Genomic DNA, 11337 nt, shown 5'->3' on the forward strand with positions numbered 1-11337 from the left:
GAAGTCCAGTGTAGAATTCGAGGATGGAACAGTGGAGGTACGATGATGTTTCAGCCGAGCCCTGAGAATCATTGCCCGGAGGGTCTAGAATTGTTCCCAGCTTTAGTTGATGTTCCTGTTGGCTCATCCAAGCGCATCAAAATCCCGATTCAGAACTCGACAAAACATGACATCTATCTTGCAAAGAAAACCGTTCTCGGTACTCTTGAAGATATACTTGATCTTAAACCAATCCCTCGTTCCTCCATAAACGGTGAGCCAACGCCTCAGAATACAGCCCACTTGTGTGCAGCTCAATTGTGTACTCATGAGCAGACTTTGAGAAAAAAAGAAATGCATAAACCCACACACATGACCAAAGACAAATGGCATCCTCCTGTTGACTTGTCTCATCTAGCTGAGGAAGAGCAGGAGATTGCGAAATGTATGTTATTCGACCAGTCAGATGTCTTTGCTAAAGATGACACCGATATTGGTTGCATTTCTGACTTACAACTCAAAATCTACTTAAAAGATGATACACCAGTCCAAAGGTCCTACAACGCAGTCCCAAAGCCCTTGTATAGAGAGGTTAAGGAACATGTTCAAAAGCTGCTAGATCATGGATGGATTAGAAAGTCTGCATCACCTTATTCCTCTCCCGTGGTCTGCGTAAGAAAAAAAGATATGAGCCTACGCCTTTGTGTTGATTTTCGTGGACTTAACAGCAAAACTATCCCCGACCGTCACCCCCTTCCACGTATTCAGGACCTATTAGATAGCCTGGGAGGTTACTCATGGTTTTCCATACTCGACCAGGGCAGTGCATATCACCAGAGCTTTGTTGAGGAGAACTCCAGGCACCTGACAGCTTTCAGCACGCCTTGGGGATTGTATGAGTGGATCCGTCTTCCTTTTGGCCTTTCCAATGCGCCGGCGGCTTTCCAAAGATGTATGGAAGGTGTGTTGAGTGGTCTGAGGGATGAATGCTGTTTTCCCTACTTAGACGATGTCCTCTGCTTTTCCAAATCCTTTCAGGACCACGTCAAAGATTTGAAGAGAGTCTTTTGCCGCTTACGGGAGCATGGTGTAAAATTACGACCAAAGAAGTGTGAATTATTTAAACGGCAAGTGCGGTATGTTGGGCGCCTAGTTACAAGTGAAGGCATTCAAGTCGATCCCAAGGACTTGGAAGCAGTGATGCAATGGAAGGAGCGGGAACCAAAGAACGTTGGAGAAGTAAGAGCTCTTTTGGGATTTTTGGGCTACTATCGGTCCTTCATTCAGGATTTTTCCCGAATAGCCCGACCACTGTTTAAGCTTCAAGAGAGTCCCGAGGCGTCTGGAGTGAAATCTGTCGAAACTAGGACAACTAAGCAAAGTATAAAAAAGGGTCAGCTGCCATCCAAGACACCAGTCCAGTGGACCCCTGAACACCGTGCTGTGGTTGCTTCCCTTGTCGACATGTTGACCACCTTTCCTATCTTGGCATACCCAGACTTTAATTTACCTTTTGTCCTTCACACCGACGCATCCAATGAAGGTCTGGGGGCGCGGTACTCTATCAGGAACAAGGGGGTAAACTACGCGTTATCGCCTATGGCTCGAGGACACTCACACCCGCTGAGAAGAATTATCACCTCCATTCTAACAAGCTTGAGTTCCTTGCCTTAAAGTGGGCCATTTGCGATAAATTCCGGGATTACCTTTACTACGCACCCACGTTCACCGTATTCACAGATAATAATCCCCTTACCTATATCCTGAGTACCGCCAAGTTGAGTGCTGTTGGGCATCGTTGGGTGGGTGAATTGGCCGACTTTCATTTTACCATAAAATATAGACCAGGCAAGACAAACACTGACGCTGACACCCTATCACGGTTCCCAGTGAAGCTCCAGGACCACATCAGAGAGTACTCTGAGGTTTTACCTCCAGATGTTGTGTCTGCCATATGGCAGGGAGATAAAGCCCAGAGAGAAAGAGAAGTACCGTGGGTTGCGGCTCTTCAGCTGGGCTCCACTGATGATAATATGCTTCCGGCCAGTATACCCTTGTTTCCTCCAGAAGACATTCGAGCTGCCCAAAAAGGAGATGCTTCCATCGTTGACGTGATTGCATTGAAAGAGAAAGGATGGAACCCCAATGACAAAGACAAGAGACAAATGGGACCCACCACACGACGACTCCTACACGAATGGAATAAACTTTGACTTGAACAGGGAATTTTATACAGATAAATCGGACAACACAGACAGCTGGTTCTCCCTGATTCTCTGAAGTCTCTTGTGCTCAAACACCTTCATGATGACATGGGGCATGTCGGCGCTGACAAAGTTACCCACCTGGCAAGGCAAAGATTTTATTGGCCTTTCATGCAGCGTGACATAGAAGATTATGTCATCCGCCAGTGCCCATGTATTAAACAAAAGCGGCCTGCTGTTCCTGAAAAGGCACCAATGGCCTCAATTACAACGAGTGTACCATTTGAGCTACTGTCTGTTGATTATCTGCATCTTGAACCGAGTAAGGGTGGCTACGAGTATATCTTGGTTCTTGTAGATCACTTTACTCGTTTCGCCCAGGCCTACCCAACGCGGAACAAATCTGGAAAAAAAACGGCTGCTGAAAAAATTTTCTTTGACTTTATACCACGCTTTGGGTATCCACAAAAGCTTCACCATGATCAGGGTCGCGAATTTGAGAATAACTTATTCCAGCGGCTTCAGCAACTGGCTGGCATTACCCATTCTCGAACGACACCCTATCATCCACAAGGGAACCCCGTTGAGCGCTTGAATAGAACACTGCTTCAGATGCTACGGACACTGTCAGAGGAAAAGAAATCTGAATGGAAAGACCACTTACCACACATAGTGCATGCATACAATTGTTCGAGACATGAAGCCACAGGGTATTCACCATTCTTTCTCCTCTTTGGAAGGGCCCCCACAGTTGCCCATTGATTTGATTTTTAACCTGGATCCTGAGCCACAGACTGAAACCCGTCAGGAATTTGCACAGAAGTGGGCTTCCCGGATGCAGGAGGCATACAAGATCGCCTCTGAACATAGTAAAAAGAGCTCTGCAAAAGGGAAAAATACTATGATCGTGGTGTCAGAGGAAGTGTGCTTCAGCCAGGTGATCGTGTGCTTGTACGCAACCTATCAGAGAGGGGCGGGCCCGGCAAACTCCGTCCTTACTGGGAGAACAAGGTTCACCGTGTTGTTGAGAGGATGGGAGTTGCCTGTGTATCGAATTCAAGCCGAAACTGGTGATCGCACTCTACGTGTCTTGCACCGTAATCTTCTGTTGCCTGTGAATGATCTGCCCATTGAACATAATGGAGAGGAAAATCGAACACCGAAACAACAAAGGCAGAGGCAACATCACAAGAACAGCCGACATCACAGGTCTGATACCTTAGAGCACGACTCCGGTGATTCAGGGGACGAGGAAGAATATGCTTGTAATCCCAGACCAGTCCCAGTATATGAAAGGGGAAAAGCCACTCTCAAACAGTCCCATCATGAGCCAGGTAGTGATCTACGAGTAGCGGCACCAGAGTTTCATCCGGAACACCATAGAGCTGAGCCAGATAACCCTCAAACATATGAGCAACCACTCCGGTTTGTGACACCAGAATCAGAGCAAGTACTGGCTGACCTGTTGCCATCTCTGGAAACTCAGGAACAAGTAGACAACTACATAGCTGGAAGAAGTAGTGAGGATACTGACCTGGGAGTGGAGCCGGTTGCACAGCCAATGAATGGGGAAGACATCACCCTGCGGAGGTCAGCACGGGCAGTAAAGCCAAAGGAGATGTTCACATATAATCAGATGGGACAACCCACATACCTACCTTGGAGACCAGGAGCGAATGCAATGCACACCTGTGTACTGTACCCTATTCATACTTACCCTGTCATACCTGATGCCTCTCACTATCCTTCTCCACTTGTGTGGGCATATTAGACTTAAGAAAGGACAAATGAGGCAGGACTGTTGACATTCAAAAAAAAAAAAAGAATGTTCTTCTATTCTGTTGGGTTAGTTCTGGATGCCCGGAGGCATCTCTTAAAGCAGGGGAGAGTGTAAAAGGGTGTTAAAATGTTTATTCAATAATTAATTGAAAACTGATACCTCCCTATTTTTTTTTTATGTGAACACCAATAGTTCAGAATCAGTTAACCGCCACGCCAGCGGATGGCGCTTGAGCGCTCCTGTGAAGCACACTATAGAGACTAGTTTTTTTCCCGGGTGCGACCTCAGAAGTAAACTGACGCACCAAAGGAACGACACTCATTTTGTCTGTCTCTTTATTTATTCACAGGTAAAATAATATGCACTTTAAACATTCTTCTGATTGTTCACATGACTATAGGAAGGTTTAGGAACGTAATTGTGAAGTGTTTTGATTAACTTTGTCATGCTCTAATGTGTTTTATGAAAATTGAATTAACTCAAGGGTCTTAAATGCAAACGATTTATTGTTTAGTAAATGCATTCAAAAGTATTGTTATACAGCATTGTGGTGATGTTGGAGTGCATTGGCAGTGCAAGGGTGTGTGTTATTTTTGTGTTTTAATTGAGTAGTTGAGTATATCTGTTGCATTAACAATTCAATCGCCATTTTGAGTGCTTTGCGCACAAGCTTAATGAATGACACGAGTCAATCTGGGAGAAGTGGTGTATGTAAAATGGTGTTGGATTTTAGTTTACACATTCTGTGTGTTTAAGTGACACATTTGTCATCTTTCTAGTAATAAGTGACATTTATGTGAATCTTTATTGATTTATTTTGTACACACTCTTCTTTCCACATAATATGTAAATTATATATTGCCCTTATGTGAAACAGGCTATGGAATGCAGGTGTGTATGTATTCATATATCTTATGTGTACACCATAAGTTAATGTGCAGATGAAGTTATTTTTGTATGTAACTAAAGAAGTGTTTACAATTACTAAAGTTTTAAGATCTCAGAAGTAAACTGACGCACCAAAGGAACGACACTCATTTTGTCTGTCTCTTTATTTATTCACAGTGTTTTCACAGATACACAGTGCTTCACTGCCTGTGTGTCCTTTGTTGCCAGCCCAGATATCCCCTAGGTCTGAGGCCGGTAACACAAGCATGATGTCAGACACTGTTATATGCTCTGGTCCCCTCCCTGCTTACCGTGGTGATGAGATGCATAGCAGATTGTCATCACTCAAAGGCTGGATGTCTAAGTGGTGCCCGCAGAATAACATAGGTTTCATAGACAATTGGATGAGCTTTTGGGGCAGACCTGACCTGTTGAAAAGAGATGGTCTTCATCCCTCCTGGGGTGGTGCTGCTCTTCTCTCTAGAAATATGGCACATAGTCTTAGAGTTTGTACTTGACTAACTAGGGCCCAGGTCAGGAAGCAGACAGACTGGCTAAACCGACCGTCTGCTAGCCGCCTCACGTCCCAGAAGTCAGTTAATTCTCAGCACATAGAGACTCTTTCACCTAGGATATAAATTTATATAAAAAACAGGAACTCTTTACATGCTAGGTCTGCAATTTTATGACTACAAATTTGTTGTTGATTATTGCTCTTGATATTGTAACAATGATTGTTAATGTTGATTAATAGACATACAAAACAAATTCTGTCTATACAGTTAAGAAGCACTTATAAACATTTATTGCTTTTTTTGCATTAGAAAATCAAGACATTATATGACTTATTTAAGTAGCTTGAAAAACAAAACAGCTATTTAAATGGGGAGTAAATTTTATATACAGAAAGCAAGCATAAAACAATGAAGAATTCTGCATCTAACGCAAATTATGCACACTTGAAAAAACTTTTAGAATCATTGAAGCTGTCTACACTGTGCAAAGAATTACTTGCATTGAATTTGCACTCATGGTTTATAATGAAAGAATTTATGAGAGTGCAGAATTCCGTCAGTGATTTGCCACTGCATTCATAAGTTCAGCAGAAATATGTGATTGGTTAAAAATTAATGCTGCCAAAAAAAAAAAAAAAAAAAACATAAAAAGGAATGTGATGCAATGTGAAGCAATGTAATGCCACTGTCACCACTTTTCTCATTTCACTTCAATCGCAACAGAAGTTGTGCAGGGTTATATTTTTGCCACAATCCCCTGTTAATTTCCAACCCTGTTGCATGCCCATGTTTACTGATTAACCTTTTAAATCACTAGGAGTTTGGAGGCGGTGGAGCTGTTAATTTCTGCAGGGGCACGTTTGGAAAAATCCTCAGAGGAACTTGGGGTTGAGATGTGCTGGTGAGTGGGATTATGTTTTTATACAGAAATTAATTTCACAAAAGAGGGCACTTGATAAAAGGTGTCAGTCTGATGAACACGTTAACCTTAATAGCAATAATTGTAGTCCTCTCAATATGGATTGTGCTTTTCAGTCTTGCATTCCTTGGAGACACAGAACAGATGGAGGTGTGAAAGAAGGCTGGAGTCAGTTTTAACGTTTCTGATTCTCACGGTTGAACTCCCTTACATGTTGTGAGGTTTTCTCAGAGATGTTAAGTCATTCTTGTTCCTATGATAAGCATTGAAGCCTGGCTCATCTTTCTTGATTTGATTAAATAGGCGGTGTGTAGCGATCAACCTGAAATGGTAAAGTTCTGTATCCGCAATGGATCCGATCTTGAGGTATGGACACACAGAGATTTTGAAATGCAGTCGTTTATTTCTCAAAAATTTGGACACATTTTTGGCCAATATTTTAGAATAATATCAAGTTATCAAAACACTTCAGATGCATGCTAGGTTTTCTATTAGTCTTAAGGCAGCTCCCATATGCTATGCACTGTTGACTGCTTTTCCATCACTCATCTTTTCAACTTGTCAATTAAAAAAAAAAGTAAATTAAATTCTAACTTTTTGTTGGAAAAGTCATACTATATGTATTCACAATTTATATGGTCTACAAAGAAATATCAGAATGTTTTAAAGGGGACCTATTATGGCGCTTTTTACAAGATATAATATAGAGAGTTTTCACGACGCGTCATCAGACCGGAAGTCGCCATATTGGAGGCACTCCGCATCACAACAAAGCACAGGCACTGAAGTATATCCGAACGTCGTCAAGGAAAATGGTTAATTATTGCCGTGTTTCAGGTTGTACCAATAGGACAGATCGAGAAAAACATTTGGAGTATTATCGACTTCCAAAAGTTATTAAAAACCAGGGAGAGGAATGCCAGAGATTATCAGAGGAAAGGAGGCGCTTGTGGTTGGCAAAGCTCAACCAAGATCTACGAGGGAAAAAATCTGGACAACATCCATATTTGTTCGGCACATTTCTTGTCAGGTATTGTGAAATGTTGATTGCAGCGGCTCATAACAAATTTTCTATTATAATGATAATAATATTTTTAATAGTAAATAGTAAAAACAATGATTGCTTTTATTGTTTTTACTGTGTGCTTATTTTACTGTAAAGCACTTTGGTAGGACACTGGCATTTTTGAATTTGCTATATAAATAAAGCTGACATTGACATAATATAATTCATATCAAGCTACTGCATGTGGCATTAATGACTTAATATGTTATCCTTATCGTTTTTAAAATGTAGAGCTAAAATGTGCTTTATTTCTCATTATTTTCCAGGTAAAAAGTCTGACCTTTACCAAAAGGATGACCCAGATTGGGTGCCATCTGTTGGACTGACAGGTCAGCAAGGAGGTTCACCTCAGTCAACCAAAGAAACAGGGAACTCACGCTACAAGCGTCGCATGAACCGAACCCAGAAGAGACTGAAGCTGCTGCTGTTGCTGCTGCTGAGACTGATGATGACCCCACCACAAGTTATGTCAGCGATAATTTTTGCTGCACAGGGACTCAAACTGAATTGACTGGTGATGCCATTGAGGCTATGACCACTAAACTTCAAAGTCTTAGAACTGAAAACATTCAGTTGAGCTCTGATGTTGCACATGTGTCCACTTCCTATGACCAAAGTGCCTTTGTTGATAAGGATGAAAAGGTTTTATTTTTCACTGGCCTACCTACATACCAGATACCGTTAGTACTCTTCACATTCCTTAGTCCCCACCTCCCTGTGAGGAAGTCACTTGATAAGTTTAAGCAGTTGATGCTGACACTGATGCGTCTTAGGCTTAATGTTTCCACAACCTTCCTGTCATATGCATTCAACGTTGTCAATAGCCACTGCTTCAAGGATAGTCACTGATGTCACTGATGTCATGTTTATTCGCATGAAGCCACTTATCATATGGCCAGATAGAGATCAGTTGCAAAAAACCATGCCAATGCAATTCAGGAAACATTTTGGGAAAAAATGTGCTGTTATTATTGACTGTTTTGAGGTTTTTATAGAACGTCCATCTAACCTTATAGCCAGAGCAGAAACATGGTCTTCCTACAAGCACCATAACACAGTTAAATTCATGATTGGTATTACACCCCAGGGCACAGTCTCCTACATTTCAAATGGGAGAGTAAGTGACAAATACATAACTGAAAACTGTGGCTTTTTGGACAACATACTTCCTGGTGATCTAGTTCTTGCTGACCGTGGCTTTAATATTCAGGCCACTTTAGGTTGTAGAATGGCTCATGTACAAATTCCAGCCTTCACTCGTGGAAAGTCACAGTTGGCTCCTGTTGACTTAGAAACCACAAGGAAAATTGCCCACGTCAGGATTCATGTTGAGCGTGTGATTGGTTGTGTGCGCCAGAAATACACCATTCTGGGCAGAATATTGCCAATTGATTTCTTGATGTGCAAAGATAGTGATGGGTATTGTACCATAGATAAGATTGGACTTGTCTGTTGTGCTCTGGTGAACTTTTGTCCATCAGTGGTTGATTTTGACTAAAGTATATTTTTATATGCACTTTGCCAATAAAAATATAAATTAATCCATGTCTGGACTTGTCTATATAGCCTTAAATGATCTATAAATGATTGTTAATTTACAGTCATTAAGTCATTGTTATTGTTTTGTTGTGGACGACAACACAGCATATCACTATCATCAGAAAACAGATTTATTAAAGGAAAAACACACTTTTATCAGAACACTTATAAACTATACACTACTATAAATTATACATTATAATATAGTGCAATACACTAACTGTAAACACAATTTTGTATGTAACTTGAGTATAACTTTCTCTTTGTCAGCATAGCTTTACAAAAATCTCACCAACTTGAAATCAAATGCCAAAAATATTTAAAGAACATGTCACATTTTCAAAAAAGGTGCACAATTCTAAATGAATTAAATATACTTTAACCTACATTAAAACAAAGTGCATGAAGTGCAAAACTTCACAGCAGCCAACTAAAAAAAAGTTAAATTTTTTGTTTTATTACATTGGAGGTTACTTTCCTTTTTTTGGCAGAGACTGGGGTAGCTTTTGGCACTGTGGGCAATACCATTTTCCCTTTGGTGCAACCTTAACATTAATGCACGAGTAGTGAAACCACTTAATATGACATTTTGCATTATCACATAGAATCATCTTTCCAAACTCAACCTGGCCACAGAAACACCAGGTTTTTTCCTTGGTCACTGGCACTTGCAGCACAATCAGAGCCATGTGATTCAGCTGAGGCAAATGTTCCAGGTTGTGAGGACACAGTGGCCATGGTAGATGAAAGCCTTGTGTAAAACTTGCCAGCTAACTCTGGCATAATGGCTGTGTCGAAAAATGTTATTGCTTTTCTGGCATATCATACCCCAGAACTCTTCATCAAATAAAAATTGCTCAACATGCAAATCCTTTTCTGTCCAAACAACAAAATAGGCAGATTCCAGTTTGCACACCCCAAGTTGAGTTTGCACCTGGTAGAAATACTGGTGGTTTCGGTTAAGTGTCAGTTTCCCTTCACTGTCCTTCTCCAAGTAAGATACACTCTCTAACTTGTCACTTTTCACGCAGAATGGACATTTCACTTCAATTACACTGACACCACAACAATCACAAGAAACAAAGCCATCGGGAGAAGCACCCAAGAATGGCACACTTGGATTTATAAAGAAACCTGTGTCGTGTACTTTCACATTTTCATGAGATTCCTTATGTACATCTATAAACATGTCACGTGCTAATTTCTCATGATTACATCCCCAGGCAGTGGCTTTTGATGTGAATTTGTATGATGGTTGTTTTGGATCAGTGCAACATGCAGTTTTCATTTTAGATGCTGTAATTCGACCAGCACGAAATCGAATCCACAGTTTAGAGGAGGCTTGATCCTTTGTAGCGGCCTCAACTGCCTTTGCTTGCTCCTCTGATACTGAAATGTCAACATCTTTGCACATGGACAACAGATCACTATAGTCCATGTGAACTGCTTCATCCTTTCTCAATTCAGTCAACACAGGAGGGAAGTTTTCTCCAATCACTTTGGGGACAAAACTGTCAGAGTAAGGTTCAATGAGGGACAAAATAGCAGACTTTGATCCAGTTGCACTAAGAGCACTGAATAATGATGACAGTTCATCACTGGTTGGCGGTTGTGTTTTCCTAACTGTATCAGTAGAAAAATCACTAGCACTTTGTTCCTCAAGTGACTGTCCATGAGCAGCATAATTCATCTTGCCAACTTACCCGAGATCTCTCTGTCACAGAGAAACTAAACTTCACTCATTCCCCGAATACAAACAATAACACAGCAGTAGGCAACAGCCAATATGCCTTTTCTAGTGTCACTGTCTTTGAGTCCCTCAACTTCACTGTTTCTTCGATGAGAAACAATAATGCAGCAACATGTGTGCATGTCTCTCCGAGGCCAGCCATACATGTGCAGTGGGCTCCAATTATACGACCAGACTTCTCAGCGATTATCCAGGGTTCGAGGGGTGTTTCTCGGATTGATTGAGAATGGAGTACCTGAATAAAAGACAAGAAAACCAAATATAAGACTCTAAGAATAACAAAATAGTTTCTCACCACTTTTTTTTTTTTTTTTTTAAATCAATAAATAATAACATGTAGGCTTATCTGCATCACTGATTCACAATTTGAGGCCCCCATGCATCTTTAACTGAAGGGTAGGCATATATAAGCTTGATAGCTTCAGCCTACTCTTTTTCAATCTAATAGTGTGTGGTTTTTTGGGATGTCAGATTGTACATGTGCATATATATAATAGAATAAAATACTATGAAACTAACTCAGATAGTGTACAGTGTAGATAGAAAAAAAAAGTTAAGGTTAGGTTGATTAAAGACGTTATTGCATTACTTACTTTGGCCTTCACAACACAACGGTCGTTGATAACTTGGTACTGCGTCTCCCTCACCCATCCACACACCATCTGGTTATAGGCCTCCAAACCTTTGTAGGATTTAA

The 11337-nt window shown here is 41.1% G+C and overlaps 1 long non-coding RNA gene across 1 annotated transcript; it reads left to right on the forward strand.

The window, feature by feature from the left end:
* Window positions 1–5492: 5492 nt before the first annotated feature.
* LOC109076039 lies at window positions 5493–8445 on the forward strand. The gene is made up of 3 exons (XR_006154894.1): window positions 5493–6267; window positions 6402–7315; window positions 7618–8445. It is a non-coding gene; the product is annotated as an uncharacterized LOC109076039 (long non-coding RNA).
* Window positions 8446–11337: the final 2892 nt, after the last annotated feature.

The sequence above is a fragment of the Cyprinus carpio genome, chromosome B5 (assembly GCF_018340385.1).
Source record: "Cyprinus carpio isolate SPL01 chromosome B5, ASM1834038v1, whole genome shotgun sequence".
Taxonomy (NCBI): Eukaryota; Metazoa; Chordata; class Actinopteri; order Cypriniformes; family Cyprinidae; genus Cyprinus; species Cyprinus carpio.